This window comes from Arachis hypogaea, chromosome 19 (genome assembly GCF_003086295.3).
Source record: "Arachis hypogaea cultivar Tifrunner chromosome 19, arahy.Tifrunner.gnm2.J5K5, whole genome shotgun sequence".
NCBI classification, from domain to species: Eukaryota; Viridiplantae; Streptophyta; class Magnoliopsida; order Fabales; family Fabaceae; genus Arachis; species Arachis hypogaea.
Genome location: NC_092054.1, coordinates 141929070 through 141945984, shown reverse-complemented (window position 1 = coordinate 141945984; position 16915 = coordinate 141929070). Strand labels below are relative to the sequence as shown.

The 16915-nt window shown below is 35.1% G+C and overlaps 1 non-coding gene across 1 annotated transcript; it reads left to right on the top strand.

Annotated features, from left to right (window-relative positions):
• The first annotated feature begins 432 nt into the window (after nt 1–432).
• LOC112781737 (small nucleolar RNA R71) lies at nt 433–540 on the top strand. Its single transcript, XR_003192496.1, has one exon. It is a non-coding gene; the product is annotated as a small nucleolar RNA R71 (small nucleolar RNA).
• The last annotated feature ends 16375 nt before the right edge of the window (nt 541–16915 follow it).

Below are 16915 nucleotides of genomic sequence, written 5' to 3'. Positions count from 1 at the left end.
ATGATTTCTCCATGATGGGTTATAGGTGTTTCCATAAGGTTCACCCATATAATTCACCTCTGCTATTGCAGGGTTCTCAGGATCATAAGCTTCTTTTTCAGAAGATGCCTCTTGAGTACTGTTGGATGCAGCTTGCATTCCATTCAGACTCTGAGAAATCATATTGACTTGCTGAGTCAATATTTTATTCTGAGCCAATATGGCATTCAGAGTATCAACTTCAAGAACTCCCTTCTTCATAGGCGTCCCATTACTCACAGGATTCCTCTCAGAAGTGTACATGAACTGGTTATTAGCAACCATGTCAATGAGTTCTTGAGCTTCTGCAGGCGTTTTCTTTAGGTGAATGGATCCACCTGCAAAAGTATCCAATGACATCTTTGATAACTCAGATAAACCATCATAGAATATATCCAGGATGGTCCATTCTGAAAGCATGTCAGAAGGACACTTTTTGGTCAGCTGCTTGTATCTTTCCCAAGCTTCATAGAGGGATTCACCTTCTTTCTGTCTGAAGGTTTGAACATCCGCTCTAAGCTTGCTCAGCTTTTGAGGAGGAAAGAACTTGGCTAAGAAAGCCGTGACCAGCTTATCCCAAGAGTTCAGGCTATCTTTGGGTTGAGAATCCAACCACACTCTAGCTCTGTCTCTTACAGCAAAAGGGAAAAGCATGAGCCTGTAGACTTCAGGATCTACTCCATTAGTCTTAACAGTATCACAGATCTGCAAGAATTCAATTAAGAACTGAAAAGGATCTTCAGATGGAAGTCCATGAAACTTGCAGTTCTGCTGCATCGGAGAAACTAGCTGAGGTTTCAGCTCAAAATTGTTTGCTCCAATGGTAGGAATGGAGATGCTTCTTCCATGTAAATTGGAATTAGGTGCAGTAAAGTCACCAAGCATTCTCCTTGCATTATTATTATTTTCGGCTGCCATCTCCTTTTCTTGTTCGAAAATTCCTGACAGGTGCTTACTGGTTTGTTGTAATTCAGAGTCCTTTCAGGTTCTGGATCTGCTTCAACAAGAATATTCTTGTCCTTGCTCCTGCTCATATAAAAAAGAGGGACAGAAAAATAATAATAATAGGGATCCTTTTTACCACAGGTATAGAGGTTCCCCTGTGTGAGTAGAAGAAAAGAAGGAGATGAGAGAGAAAGAGATTTTTCGAAAATAATTTTTGAAAAAGAGTTAGTGATTTCGAAAATAGTTTTTGAAAAAGGTTAGTAGTTTTTCGAAAATTAAAATAAAAAATCAAAATAATTAGTTAATTAAAAAGAATTTTTGAAAAAGAGGGAAGATATTTTCAAAAATTAGAGAGAGAGAGAGAGAGAGTTAGTTAGGTAGTTTTGAAAAAGGTAAGAAACAAACAAAAAGTTAGTTAGTTAGTTGAAACAAATTTTGAAAAGATAAGAAGTTAGGAAGTTAGAAAGGATATTTTGAAATCAAATTTTGAAAAAGATAAGATGAGAAAATATTTTTGAAAAGATATGATTGAAATTAGTTTTAAAAAAAAGATTTGATTTTTAAAATCACAATTAATGACTTGATTCATAAGAAATCACAAGATATGATTCTAGAACTCAAAGTTTGAACCTTTCTTAACAAGTAAGTAACAAACTTGAAATTTTTGAATCAAAACATTAATTGTTATTGTTATTTTCGAAAATATGATGTAAAATTAGGAAAAAGATTTTTGAAAAACATTTTTGAAATTTTCGAAAATAACTAAGAAAAATGAAAAAGATTTGATTTTTGAAAAAAAATTTGAAAAAGATAAGATTTTTAAATTGAAAATTTGATTTGACTCATAAAAACAACTAGATTTTAAAAAGTTTTGAAAAAGTCAAATCTAATTTTCGAAATTATGGGAGAAAAGAGGGAAAGATATTTTTTTGATTTTTTGAATTTTTAATGATGAGAGAGAAAAACATGAAAATTATGCAATGCATGAGAATTTTAGATCAAAACATGTGATGCATGCAAGAATGCTATGAATGTCAAGATGAACACCAAGAACACTATAAAGATCATGATGAACATCAAGAACATATTTTTGAAAAATTTTTAATGCAAAGAAAACATGCAAGACACCAAACTTAGAATTCTTTAATGCTTAGACACTAAGAATTCAATAATGCATATGAAAAACAAGAAAAGACACAAAACATGCGAATGCAAAGATCAAACAAGAAGACTCACCAAGAACAACTTGAAGATCATGAAGAACACTATGAATGCATGAATTTTCGAAAAATGCAAGATGAATATGCAATTGACACCAAACTTATAACATGACTCAAGACTCAAACAAGAACACAAAAAAATATTTTTGATTTTTATGATTTTCTAATTTTTTTTGTATTTTTTCGAAAATTATTTGAAAAACAAAAATAAGGATTTCAAAATCTTTAATATGAATTCCACGAATCTTGTGCTCTTTAGTCTAAAGCTCCAATCACAGGGTCAGACATGGCTTAATAGCCATTCAAGCTTTAGAATGGATTTACATCCATTGAGGTGATTAGTTGAAGACCAATCCCAAAGGAGTTTGGGTATGGCTTTTCAGCCAGATAGGATTCAACATGTTACCATGAAACTCTAGAATTCATTCTTGAAAGTTTTGAAGCCATAGAATAATTTATTTTTGAAAACATTTTTATTTTAATTTTTTTTTTCGAAAACAAAGGAAAAATTTTTGAAAGATTTTTGAAAAATTTTTGAAGAGAAAACAAAAAGAAAATTACCTAATCTGAGCAACAAGATGAACCGTCAGTTGTCCAAACTCGAACAATCCCCGGAAACGGCGCCAAAAACTTGGTGCGCAGAAATTGTGATTACACTTTAATTATGTAAAATTCATCGCTCTTTCTTTCCCTGGTAATGGCGCCAAAAACATGATGCCAATACCATGGTTCACAACTTTGCACAACTAACCAGCAAGTGCACTGGGTCGTCCAAGTAATACCTTACGTGAGTAAGGGTCGAATCCCACGGAGATTGTTGGTATGAAGCAAGCTATGGTCACCTTGTAAATCTCAGTCAGGCGGATATCAAATAGTAATGGGGTTTTCGAAAATTAATTAATAAAAGAAGGGATAGAAATACTTATGTAAATCATTGGTGAGAATTTCAGATAAGCGCATAGAGATGCTTTCGTTCCTCTGAACATCTGCTTTCCTGCTGTCTTCATCCAATCAGTCTTACTCCTTTCCATGGCTGGCTTCATGTAATGCATCACCATTGTCAATGGCTACTTTCGGTCTTCTCTCGGGAAAATGATCTAAATTCCCTGTCACGGCACGGCTAATCGTCTGGAGGCATCACCCTTGTCAATGGTTACATCCTATCCTCTCAGTGAAAATGGTCAACGCACCCTGTCACGGCACGGCTATTCATCTGTCAGTTCTCGATCATGCTGGAATAGGATTTACTATCCTTTTGCGTCTGTCACTACGCCCAGCAATCACGAGTTTGAAGCTCGTCACAGTCATTCAATCATTGAATCCTACTCAGAATACCACAGACAAGGTTTAGACTTTCCGGATTCTCTTGAATGCCGCTATCATTCTAGCTTACACCACGAAGATTCCGATTAAGAGATCTAAGAGATACTCATTCAATCTAATATAGAACGGAAGTGGTTGTCAGGCACGCGTTCATAGGGAATGATGATGATTGTCACGTTCATCACATTCAGGTTGAAGTGTGAATGAATATCTTAGAAGCGAAATAAGATGAATTGAATAGAAAACAGTAGTACTTTGTATTAATCTTCGAGGAACAGCAGAGCTCTACACCTTAATCTATGGAGTGTAGAAACTCTACCGTTAAAAATACACAAGTGATAATGGAGTTCATTGGTCTCGGCTCCAGAGGGGAACCGGAGTAACCAAGACTCTGAATACAATGATAAAAAGTTCTATTTATAATAAACTAGTCACTAGGGTTTACAGAAGTAAGTAATTGATGCATAAATCCACTTCCGGGGCCCACTTGGTGTGTGCTTGGGCTGAGTTTTAACTTTCCATGTGCAGAGGCCATTTGTGGAGTTGAACGCCAGGTTTTGATCCATTTCTGGCATTCAACTCTGGTTCTTGATCCATTTCTGGCGCTGAACTCCAGAATTGGGCAGAGAACTGGCGTTGAACGCCAGTTTACGTCATCTATCCTCGAGCAAAGTATAGACTATTATATATTTCTGGAAAGCCCTGGATGTCTACTTTCCAACGCAATTGGAAGCGCGCCATTTTGAGTTCTGTAGCTCCAGAAAATCCACTTTGAGTGCAGGGAAGTCAGAATCCAACAGCATCAGCAATTCTTCTTCAACCTCTGAATCTGATTTTTGCTCAAATCCCTCAATTTCAGCCAGAAAATACCTGAAATCACAGAAAAATACACAAACTCCTAGTAAATTCCATAAATGTGAATTTAACATAAAAACTAATGAAAACATCCCTAAAAGTAACTAGATCCTACTAAAAACATACTAAAAACAATGTCAAAAAGCGTATAAATTATCCGCTCATCACTTTGGCATAAGAAATTGGGTCATGCTAGCATGTACCAAATTTCTAAGCTTGTTAAGAAAAACTTGGTGAGAGGAATTCCAAACATTAAATTTGATAAGGATATTACTTGTGATGCTTGTCAATTAGACAAACAAGTAAAATCCTCTTTTAAACCAAAAGATAGAATTTCTACCAAGAGGCCATTGGAAATGTTGCATATTGATTTTTTTGGTCCAACTAGAACTCAAAGTTTAGGAGGTAAACATTATGGTTTGGTGGTGGTGGATGATTACTCTAGATTTGGTTGGGTTCTCTTCCTAGCTCATAAGAATGATGCTTTTCATGCTTTTTCCACTCTTTGCAAAAAGATTCAAAATGAAAAGGATTTGAAAATAGCCCATTTGAGAAGTGATCACGGAAAAGAATTTGAAAATCATGATTTTGAAAAATTATGTGATGATTTTGGAATTGCTCATAATTTTTCATGTCCTAGAACTCCTCAACAAAATGGGGTAGTTGAAAGAAGGAATAGAAGCCTTCAAGAAATGACTAGGGCTATGCTTTGTGAAAATGATGTTCCAAAATTTCTATGGGCTGAAGCTGTAAATACAGCTTGTCATATTTTGAATAGGACTATCATTCAAAAAGGGTTAAAGAAAACTCCTTATGAGCTATGGAAAGGAACCCCACCTAATCTTAAGTATTTCCACATTTTTGGATGCAAATGTTTTGTACTTAACAATAAAGAAAATCTTGGAAAATTTGATCCAAAATCCTATGAAAGAATGTTTGTTGGATACTCCATCACTAGCAAAGCGTATAGAATTTACCTCAAGGAACATAGAAAAATAGAGGTATCCATACACGTGTCCTTTTGTGATACTAATTCAATTCCTAGTGTTGTAGTTGAAGATGATGCAGGTTGTGAAGATATTGTCAACCAGGAAGTCAGTGAAGAAAATCCCAAAACTGTCCCAAGTGAAGAACCTGTCCGTCCAGAAATGTCTCATCAAGATGGAAGAGACATTTTAATTTTGTCTCCTGAACCAGTCAGAGAATCCGGAACAGACCATATTGCTGAATCTCATCAAGGCAAATCCTTACCTCAAACGCCAAGAGAATGGAAGTTTTTGAAGGGTTACCCCTATGATTTTATCATTGGTGATCCTTCCCAAGACGTGACTACTAGATCCTCAAGCAAGAAGCAAGTTGAACAAAGCAATGTTGCTTTCTTGTCCCAATTAGAGCCTCTCAATGTTTAGCAAGCCCTTGAAGACCCCTAATGGGTTAAAGCCATGAAAGAGGAGCTTGCTCAATTTGAAAAGAATGAGGTTTGGACACTTGTACCCCATCCTAATGGTAAGAAGGTAACCGGTACAAAGTGGATCTTTAAAAATAAATTGGGTGAGGATGGTAGTGTTGTTCGTAACAAGGCTAGATTAGTGGCCCAAAGTTACGATCAAGAGGAAGGTATTGATTTTGATGAGTCTTTTGCCTCGGTAGCAAGAATGGAAACAATTAGGTTGCTTCTTTCCTATGCTACCCATAAGGGTTTTAGAATGTTCCAAATGGATGTTAAATGTGCTTTCCTTAATGACTTTATAGATAGAGAAGTATTTGTGGCTCAACCCCCTAGTTGTGAAAATAAAGAATTTCCAAATTGTGTTTTTAAACTTTCAAAAGCTCTTTATGGGCTTAGGCAAGCTCCAAGAGCTTGGTATGAAAGGCTTAGTGCCTTCTTGTTGGAAAATCACTTTCAAAGGGGTACCACTGATACTACCTTATTTATCAAAGAATCTAATGATGATATTCTACTTGTTCAAATTTATGTGGATGACATAGTGTTTGGTTCGGCCAATGAAACCTTGTGTGAGGAGTTTGAAAAACTTATGACTAGTGAGTTTGAAATGAGTTTATCGGGAGAATTAACTTTCTTTCTTGGTCTTCAAATTAAACAAACTCCTAGTGGTATTTTTATTCACCAAGGTAAATATGCAAAAGAATTAATCAAGAAATTTGGCCTTAAAAATTCTAAACCAATGGGAACACCTATGCATCCGAATACTAAACTTGAAAAGGATGAAAATGGCAAAGATGTGGATGAAACACGGTATAGAGGAATGATAGGTTCACTCATGTATCTTATATCCTCTAGACCGGATATTGTTCAAAGTGTGGGTGTATGCTCAAGGTTTTAATCTCACCCAAAAGAATCCCATCTTTTAGCCGTCAAAAGAATCATTAGATACATTAAGGGAACTTGTGATTTTAGCTTATGGTATCCTAGATCTAATGATTTTTGTGCGGTAGGATTTTGTGATGCAGATTATGCAGGAGATCGAGTGGATAGAAGAAGCACATCCGGAATGTGTTGCTTTCTTGGAAGCTCGCTAAACATGTGGTCAAGTAAGAAACAAGCCACAGTTGCTCTATCCACGGCTGAAGCCGAATACATATCTGCCTCTGCTTGTTGTTCTCAATTAATTTAGTTAAAAAATCAGTTAGAGGATTATAAATTAAAAATCAATAGTATACCTTTGTTCTGTGATAATATGAGCGTAATAAACATTTCTAAAAAATCCTGTTCTGCACTCTAGAACTAAGCACATTGAGGTTAGATATCATTTTATTAGAGAACATGTGTAAAAATGTACTATTGGTATTCAATTTGTAAAATTCAAAGAGCAACTCGCTGATATATTCACTAAACCTCTGTGTGAAGATAGGTTCTGTTCATTGAGGAACAGTTTGGGTATGCTGGATTTAAGTTCTGTTGAAAAATTGTAATTTTATTGATTCTGGTTATTTTTGTCTCATAGGTTGGAAGGAGACAAATCTGGGAAGGTAGTGAACAAGCCAGGAAACAAGGGGAGACTGATCACAGGCGTTTTTAAACTTGAGCCCAACCAAACCTTTTTGACCCACTCCATGTCTCTGGCCCATTTGAGTTCTTCATCACATTTTTTTGAATAATTTATGGAGGTTATCACATCATATCTTTATAGGGGGAGTTAATGTCAAATCAAAATCTTTTTCCTTTACTCTCTCCCTTGATTCAAGGAAAATATCTTTCAATTACTTTTTAATTTTAAAAAGATTTCCTTGATGATAACCGCTCCATTAAATACCCATTATTCTATTAATCCTCTCTCCACTCAGCATTAAATGCAGTTATAACCTCTCTCCACTCTCCAATCCATTCGGCCATCCCTTCATCTTCTCACTTGCTTCTTCATTCTCTATCATGAAAAAGAAGTTGGCACCTAAAAGAAGCAACCGAATCCCATCTTCCAAAAATCCTTCATCCGCTCCTCAAACCCACACCCATATCCATATACATTCTACTTCATCTTCTTCCCCTTCTTCACAATCAACCAAAGCCATGAGGAGGAAAGTAATTGCTCAGAGAACCTCTTCTCGTAAAAAGATTGGAAAAGAGAAAGAGCCTATGGTCGAAGAAGAAGAAGCTTCACAATCCTCTCCACCTCCGTCACCCCCAAGGCGATCAACTCCTCATCCATCTGGCCGAAGCTCTAAGCGTCCAAAAGGCTACATTCTTCACAACACTAGAGAACCACCAAACTTGGATTCTCTAGACTTCAAGAATAAGTTCAACAAGAATCACTCCCACTTTGATCCGGCACGGTTCAACTCTTGCGTTGCCTACGAGTTCCATGAACAAGTTCTGGTCAACCGTCAACTGTGTGCCTCTCACATAGTGAATTTAGAGACTCTGAGTACAAAAGAAATTGACTTCTCTACTCTGTTTGACAATCTCAAGTGGACTCCATTGTTCAAGATTCAAAAGCCGGTTTATCCAAATCTAGTTCGCGAGTTCTACGCGAATATGATATACCATGATGGAGCAATTCATTCTTATGTCAAGAAGGTCCATATGACTCTGAACAGAGAGACTATCAGCGTTGCCTTAGGGTATACTGATGAAGGAGCCACAGCATATATGTCAGGAAAGTGGGACTCTCAAGTTGGGATTTCTTATCAGATTGCTCTAACTCAAGTCTGTGAAAATTTCTCTGCATTGGATGGGACTGTACTGACTCACAAAGCTCTTGGGCCTGTGAGAGCTCTGCTTCACCGAATTATCAACCACATTCTAATGCCATAGAGCGGCTCTTATCAGAGAGTAACAGTTTGCAATACCCTAGTTCTCTTTTCTATTCTTACTTCTTCATCTATTTTATTTGCTTATTTAATGGTGCGTAACATGTGGGTCTGTGTGCGTAGTGATAAGAAGGCAAATCTGTCTTATGGTATTTTTCTCACATGTATCTTTGAACATTTTCATGTTGATTTAATAAACGAGCCTGTAGAAAACAGGGTATCTACCATCAAAGGAGGCGGAGTTTCTGGAACAGGGAAAGGAAACAAAGGAAAAAGCTCGATGCCAGCCATGTCATTTGACAGTTATCTTGAAAGTCGTCCTTCTGAGCCATCTAAGCTTGCTGAGTCACTCAAGGACGTTGTAAATGAGCTTTCACATATGTCCAAACTGATGGCACGTTCCTACAAAGAAGCTCGTAAGCAGGCTTACCAAAATGAAAAAGTTTAGAACAAATGTAATGAAAGGATCAATCTACTCCAAAGCTTTGAAAAGGATATGGCTCCCTCCGACAAAGACAGTGATCTCTCTGACTCTGATGTGAATCTGTCTGATGCCTAATTGTTAGGCTCACTGCTGCCCATTTTTTGAACAATTTCTAGTTTACTGCTCCTTTGGATTAAGTACTATTTTTTGTGTTGTTGGTTGACTGTACTTGAATAATTTGGACCCTTTTTCTTTGGTTATTAAACTACTATTCTGTAGTTTGGCATGTTTTTTTTTTCATCTATTTTGTAGGACCCCCATTGATGACAAAAGGGGGAGGAATTAAAAAGAGAAAAGAAACAGGGTTGAATCTATTGATAACTGGACAGGGGCTGAAATCTGAATGATTAATGATTACTCCTGTGCTTGTGCTCTAAATTTCTGATTTTTATTTCCAATAATTCAATGGTTTATGCTCTGATTTCTGCTTTATCATGTTTTGAATTTTTTTTGTGCTCTGATACCTTTTGCCAATTTCTGATCTAAAATTCTTTGCCAATCTTTTATGAAGCTTTGTTATTGATAACTGAATCTGAGAAAATGCTTTATTAAGCCTGAATTATTGTTTTGCAAGAAATTTTACTTGGGAGGAAATAATTTTGAACATGTTGATATAAGTATGTTGAATCTTGTTTATTTGTTGCTATGTACTCTGAAAGTACTCTAGCATACTTTGTTTTATTGAGTAGTAAGATATCTAAAAAGATAACAAATCAAGTTTTGATTATCTTATTCATCTGCTCAAAAATCAAGACATTCAATATTCTTATGTTCTATATGTTGAATACATTTTTCTGGAACTGTATCAAGCTTAGTTTTAAGAATGTTACAGGTATTGCTCCCACTAATAAAATAGCACATATTAAGGGGGAGCTATATAACAGATAGAAAGGGGGAGGCTTCAAAATCTTCAAGGGAGTACTCTTAATCCTTACCCTCTTTCAATTTAATTTTTAATAATGTTTGTCATCAAGGGGGAGATTGTTGAGTTTGAAAAACTTCAAATTATTGTGATAATCAAACATTGTTAAAAATATTATTTACAAAATTGTTAATTTAATTTTTAGTTAATTACCAATTAGTTGTTTAACAAGTTTGTTGAAGTGTGCAGATTTTGGTATTGGGCAAAAAGAAAATTAAGCCCAATATGATGACAAGGGTCAGCTTTTGCAAAAATAAAGTTCAAGCAAAGTGGCTGTGAATTATTTTGATGCTAAGCTAATGCTTATTGGGCCAGAGAAATAATGAGAAGCCCAAAATAATTTCTTTTTGATCCAACATTGGGTTGGTCCGAATTGAAAGAAGAAAGAATGAAATGGAACATGAATGAGTTCGGTTACCCACTCCCCTCTTTGAATGGAATTCAAAGTTAATTAAATGGATTTAATTGCATTGGTAACAGGAAAGAGAAAGTTGAAAATGATTTGATTGCTTTTAATGAGTTACATTCATCAATTACTTTGAAAGCTTTTCTCTCTTCTCTCTCCTCTCTCTTTCGGTCATGTCTAGCAGGAAAAGAGGATTGAAGCAAGCTATAAAAGAAAATCATAAGGAAGTTATGAACAAGCAAGAGGCTAAGGTGATGATGGCCTTAGCAAAAAGAAGATCCATGGTATGGCGTGGCTGAGATCTTTTCCACTTAAGGCAAGATGTGGTGAAGAAGCCTCAAGATCTCCATACCTAGAAATGGTAGCAATCCATTTCGGTCAGAGAAGAAGATCCCGTGGTATGGCTCGTTTCTACTTTTTGTTCATCCATCACAGAAGGTAGCTACTGTAGCTACGTGGAGGAGGAAGCAGAAGTGGAGCAGGTGGAGCTGTCAAAGATCAAGTGTTCATCAAGGGTCACAAATCCTTCTTGGGGACCAAGTCAACATGGAAGGCTTAGATTGATAAAGCTTGAAGAAAAGGGATGAGAGAGAGAGGTAATTGTATGTTGGTTTTGCTTTTGGTTCCCTCTCTCTTCTCTCTGTCCGAACCGGATTTGGTGTTGAAGAAGAAGAAGTTGGCTCGGTTAAACCGTTTCAACCTTGGAAGCTTCTCCTTCTATAATAAGGGTGAACGGCCAAGGCTTGAGACAAGGAGAGTAAGCACAGAGTTCTCATAGCTACCCTAAGCTAACAGAAGTTCTTCTCTTTCAATGTTTCATTTTGTATTTTCTTTAGTTTTGTCTGTCTGAGTCTCATGGTGAAAAAGGCAAACAGTGTGAGGTTTGTATGAAAAAGCCAGTGAATGGAAAAAGGCAAAGTGTACAAAATTAAAGAAAAAGCCATAGGTGTCTTAGAGGTCCTTTTTACATCAATGAGTTGTGTATCATGATTCTGTGGGAATTTCCTTGCAAGTTGGGTTAGCACTTAGCAGTTGAAAGCTTGGTAGGTGACCAAGTCAAGTTCAGGATTGGGGATAGATTCTGAACTTGTCCCGGATAAGAAGGGTAGTTCCTAGGGAGAATTGGTGTCTGTAATCTGTTTGATTATAGTAAAATTCCATCATTGTTGTGACGGAGACTGGACGTAGGCTACATTGCACTTAGCAGCTGAACCAGGATACTTCTTGGTGTGATTCTCTCTTTCTCTTCTACTCCATTTCAGTTTCTATTGCTAAGGAGACAAAATTGAAAATATCTCCTGACTGGGTACGAGACAAAAAGAAAATGTCTCGTGTCTGGTTATGAGACAAAATGCAGAAAAATCTCCTGAAGCTAATTTAAAAGGCAGTAAGTTTTACTCAGCAAAATGTGGCTAAGATTCAACCCCCCTTCTCTTAGCCACTGATTACCATCAATGCATACAATATCACTAGAATTAACATAGAATTCACTAATCCAAAAATTCACAAAGGTTTAATAGTTTCTTACCGTATCTACGAATGATTGAGACAAAATCTAGTAATTTCTCACCACTAGAGCACACCTAGCATCATCAAAACACAAAATCCCTCAACATTCAATATCCAAAATCACGAAATTAAAGGGGGTGAAAACTAGGTGAGAAATTTCAAATTCCTTACCACTTTGTTCTGATGGATTTGAAGAAAATTCTAAGACGAATGCGTGGCGCTGACGGCTCGTCAATCGGAACTCCGGATTGAAAGTTAGAAGGAATTGAAGTTAAAAGTGAAATGAAAGCTAGGGTTCCATGGCTTCCCCTTTCTTCCTTCAGCGTGCTTCAATGTGATTATGGGGAAGAAAAGTTGAGTTAAGCTATTTTTATGTTGGACTTTAGGTCCAGTTTGGGTCCAATCTGACCGGTTCGGTCTGTTAGTCCAGTTTTGGGCCAAATCTTTAAAACTAGCGTTAAAAATTCGTATTTTAAATATTTTTACTTCTCTAAACTATAAAACTTAATTTTATAATTTTTTTAAATAATAATTAATTTATTAATTAACTATTTATTAATTTTTTTAATTTTACACATGACTTCTTTCACAATAAGAATATTGTCATGAATTTTTCGTCCCAATATGAAGCTTGATTGATGGGGAGAGATTCTGCCACCAAGAAAAAGGTTTTATTCACTGAACAAGGATTTTGGTGATGATTTTGCATTTCACGTTGCACAAAGCAATGGGTCTGAATTGATCAATGAACTCTAGGTATTGTACTTTTAGAATGAGTGCTAGCAAAGTAGTGTTTATATCCTTAATAAAGGTAGGATCAGCCCTGCAAGCTTTGACAAAGCTGCGATCTCTTTAGTAATTTTCAAATTATTTTTTAAGAAGGCTAGGGAATTCATCTTCTCCAGAAGCTTTTAGAGACCCAATACTAAACAAACCTTTCTTTATTTCTATTCTGTCAGCATAGCTTCTAGGTACCTGTAGTTTGAACAATCAAAATTAGATATGTCACTATGTTTAAATTTATAGGACTAGTAATTACCTCCTCTTTGTAGAGCTTTTGGTAGAAGTTGGAGATGTGATTCTTTAATTGTTGTTCTTCCTCTATCCAATTTCCTCATTGATCTCTGAGCTTTAGAATCTTATTTTTCCTTCTTATAATAATGGTCCTAGTGTGATAGAACTTCATATTTTGGTCTCCATCCAATATCCACTGTTCCCTTGATTTTTAAAGCCAAAAGGCCTCTTCTTTGTCAAGGAACTCATTGAGCTCCTTATTGAACAATGCTTCAAGTTCATCCAAAAAATGGTTACGGCCGTAGCTATTGCTTCTTTGAATACTTGTTCACCTGTTTAAAATAGTTCTTTTAGTTTTAAAGATGTTTCCAAACATTTATGAATTCCACTTTTTGAGCTCTTCTCTAATGTTGGATAAGGTCGAGTTAAGGTTGTTACTATTGCTCCAATGGTTGTTCAAAAAAGATTCACATTCTGGGTGAAAAGTCCACATAATTTCGAATCTGAAAGGTATATTCTCTCTTTGGTTGATGTCGGTGCTGTCCTTTATGAGGAGAGGGTGATAGTCAAATTTTGTTCTAGAAAGAACTCTCACAACTGCTTCTTGGTACTTGAGCCTCCATTCTGTATCAGAGAGTGCCCTGTCCATCTATTGCTCCGAGCAGTTGATCTACCAAACGTCAATCTATGTTTCTTGCTTGTAACGCAGTGCTTACAAAACGGTAAGTTTACCGATTTGAGCATGGGAATGAGATTACGTTCTACAAGAATCTTCAAGCCTCGTTCTGACATGTGACCCAGTTTGCAATGCCATATCATCGTCATTTCTTCTTGGCTTGCTGAAGCAACTGATGCCTATGCCTCTTGCAAAGTATCTCCCACAAGCATATATAGATTTGCTGCAATCTTTTCTGCTTTTATTACCACAAGAGCTCCTTTCAAGATCCCACCTTCAATATGGGTCTTACAACCAAGTTCATCCAATTGTCCAATTGACAACAAATTTTTCTTCAAGCATTTCACGTGTCTTACCCCTTGAAGTAAACGAATAGAACCATCAAACATTTTTATTTTGACAGTACCCATTCCAACAATTTCTAAGGCATGATCGTTTTCCATAAACATCGATCCTTCCAAGACAGGTTCATATGTACAAAACCAATCACGATGAGAAGTCATGTGCCATGTTGCTCCTGAATCAACAATCCAAATATCAGTAAGCTGTTTGCTGCCGTTAGAACCAATTGTTGCTTCGCCATACAGGATTTCTCCATCATCAGAGGTGCTCGCAACACATCCTTGAGAACTTGATCCTTCTGGAACCATCTCTATACTCTTCTTATTCCAACAATCTTACTTGAAGTGCCCTCTCTTACCACAATTGTAGCATTTGACATGCTTCTTATTTTGTGACTTTGGTCTACTTTGACTCCCACTAGAACCATGCTCCATTGATCTTCCTCTTGTCATCAACAAAGCCTCTACTTGTTTTGAGTTCTCTAATCTATCTTCTTTATTCTTGTGCCTAGATTCTTCTTCAAGAACCGCAGCAGCCATGTCATAAAAAAAAAAAGATATTCAGTCAAAAACATTATTAGTTAAGTTAATGATAAGCTAATCATATGAATCCGGTAGACTTTGAAGTAAGAGCTCTGCACGTTCGTTTTCTGCTATGGTATATTCCAATGATGAGAGTTGGGAAAATAGCGTATTTAGATTGTTGATGTGATCTGTTGCCGACGTGGACTCACTCATTCGAAGAGTATAAAATCTTCTCTTTAAGAATATCTTGTTGTGAAGTGACTTGAATTCATATAATTTGGTGAGAGCATTCCAAATTTCTTTTGCTGTCTTTTTCTCTGCTACACTTGATAAAACTGAGTTAGCTAGTGCCAAGTGTAAGTTTGCAACAACATTATTGTCCATCTCCTTCCATTTTTCATCTGTAATTCCAGTGGGTCTACCTTCAATTGCTGTAACGCAATTGTCTTTTCTCATAATGGCTTTTATCTTCAATTTCCATACGGAAAAATTACTCCCACTGAATTTTGGAATTTCATACTTTGCTGCCAGTTTTTTTTAGATGATAACTCGCAGCGGAGAAAAAAATATTAATCAGCAATCTTTGGCTCTGATACCACTATTAGGTACCAGACAAATGACACATCAAAATATAGAAATGAAAAATTAGAAATTTGTATAAAATATGGAAACAATTGAATAACTTTCTTTGAGAATTACAACTTCTCTCTATCACAAGGAGACTACAATAATACTCTTTCTTGACAAAAGGAGAACATACTTCTCTCTACATATATAGGAGAAAACTACTCAAAGAAATATTATGTTATTCTATTTGGATGACTTGATTGAAATGAATTAAAAAAAAAACTCAATTTATAGGCGAGTCTCTTCAATATGAATCATCCGTCAATTAAAGGTATATAATTCTTCTTTTTTTCAACTATTAAAATTTTAAGGTTATAAACTAAAATTGTTTATTACCTATTAGTTATTATTTATTTATTTATTTATTTTCTAAAATTAGTTTTGCTAATTTTCACAGCAAAGAACTAGTACAACCACACAACTAAGATCTCTTAAAATTACATAAAACACACCCAAAACCAGCAATAATAAAATAAAATAAAATATATTAGAGTAAAATTGGACTTCTCCAAAAATGAATGATCAGACTAAGAAAAACTGTCAAAAAATTAATAATAATTATTTTTTTCCAAATGGAACAAGAAGCATAACAAATCAAATTACACTTTGGATAAGCATCGTAGTTCGAGCTAGGCTCAAAACTTGGAAAGAAAAACATCAATCTATACAAAGGGATATACTCATCAAACTTGGGAACAAACTAAAACTAAAAGAATTATAGCATCATCACAAAAGGACATTGATTACATTACAGCTGCAAATTTACTACTCACCGGATGTGCAAAAACAATCAAGGTGTACTATCTCAGATGATAAAAAATTTTCCAACATTCTTGTAGCGATGATCTACAATTTCAGAAAGAGCAAGCACTAAACACCTTCAAGCATTTTGATTTTTATCTTTTCGTTCTTAAAACTTTTATCGAATATCTTATTTTTCTACTTTATTTTTATGTAAAAAGCAAAAGACAAACTTAACGAGGAATCAATGCAAAAGCTTTGAAAGGAAAAAGATAAGAGAGATAGATAAGAAAAATTATAAAATTCTTCATTTTTGTAAAGATGGTTTCGGGTAGATGAACTAGGATGGTTCCTTTTTTTTTTTTTTTTTTTAAGTTGGGTTAGCATTATTGACTAAACTAAGTTGAAATTTAGTTGTGTTTTGAGCTTGGTGAAATGTATCGGAATACTAATTAAATAGATTAGGGTGTAATCTATTAGTATTTGGATGATATTTTTGCTAAAATTATAATAAAAAATCTGCTATTATCACATTAAAAATTAGATGTAGATTTTACTGCATAAAGAAATTGAATCAAGATGTATAGTAATGTCATATTTTCTTCCATTCTTTATTTTGCATTATTCGAAATGAACAAAATGAAAAACTTTTTTAAATCTTCATTTTGCAAAACTAACAACAAATATATTTAAAGTTATAAATTTATAAAGAATTCTCGATTCAACCTCTTTTTTAAAGCCATACAAACACTTTAAGAATAATATACAAAATTTTGTTTCTGTTATGTAAAAATAAATCATTTAAGTTGATAAAAGAATTAAACCTTTTAAATATTAAATGCTATATGGGTTTTTTTTTTCCTGTCTGAATCATGTTCATGCTATATAGCAATTTGTTAGGTTTAGTATTTGTCATAATATAATAATTTTAATATATATAATCTATAAAGTATTGATTAATGAAATACAAATACTAAACTAGGACCCCGGCCCCCTCTAAAAGAAAACAGAAATTAATTATTTCTGTATTTTAATATTGG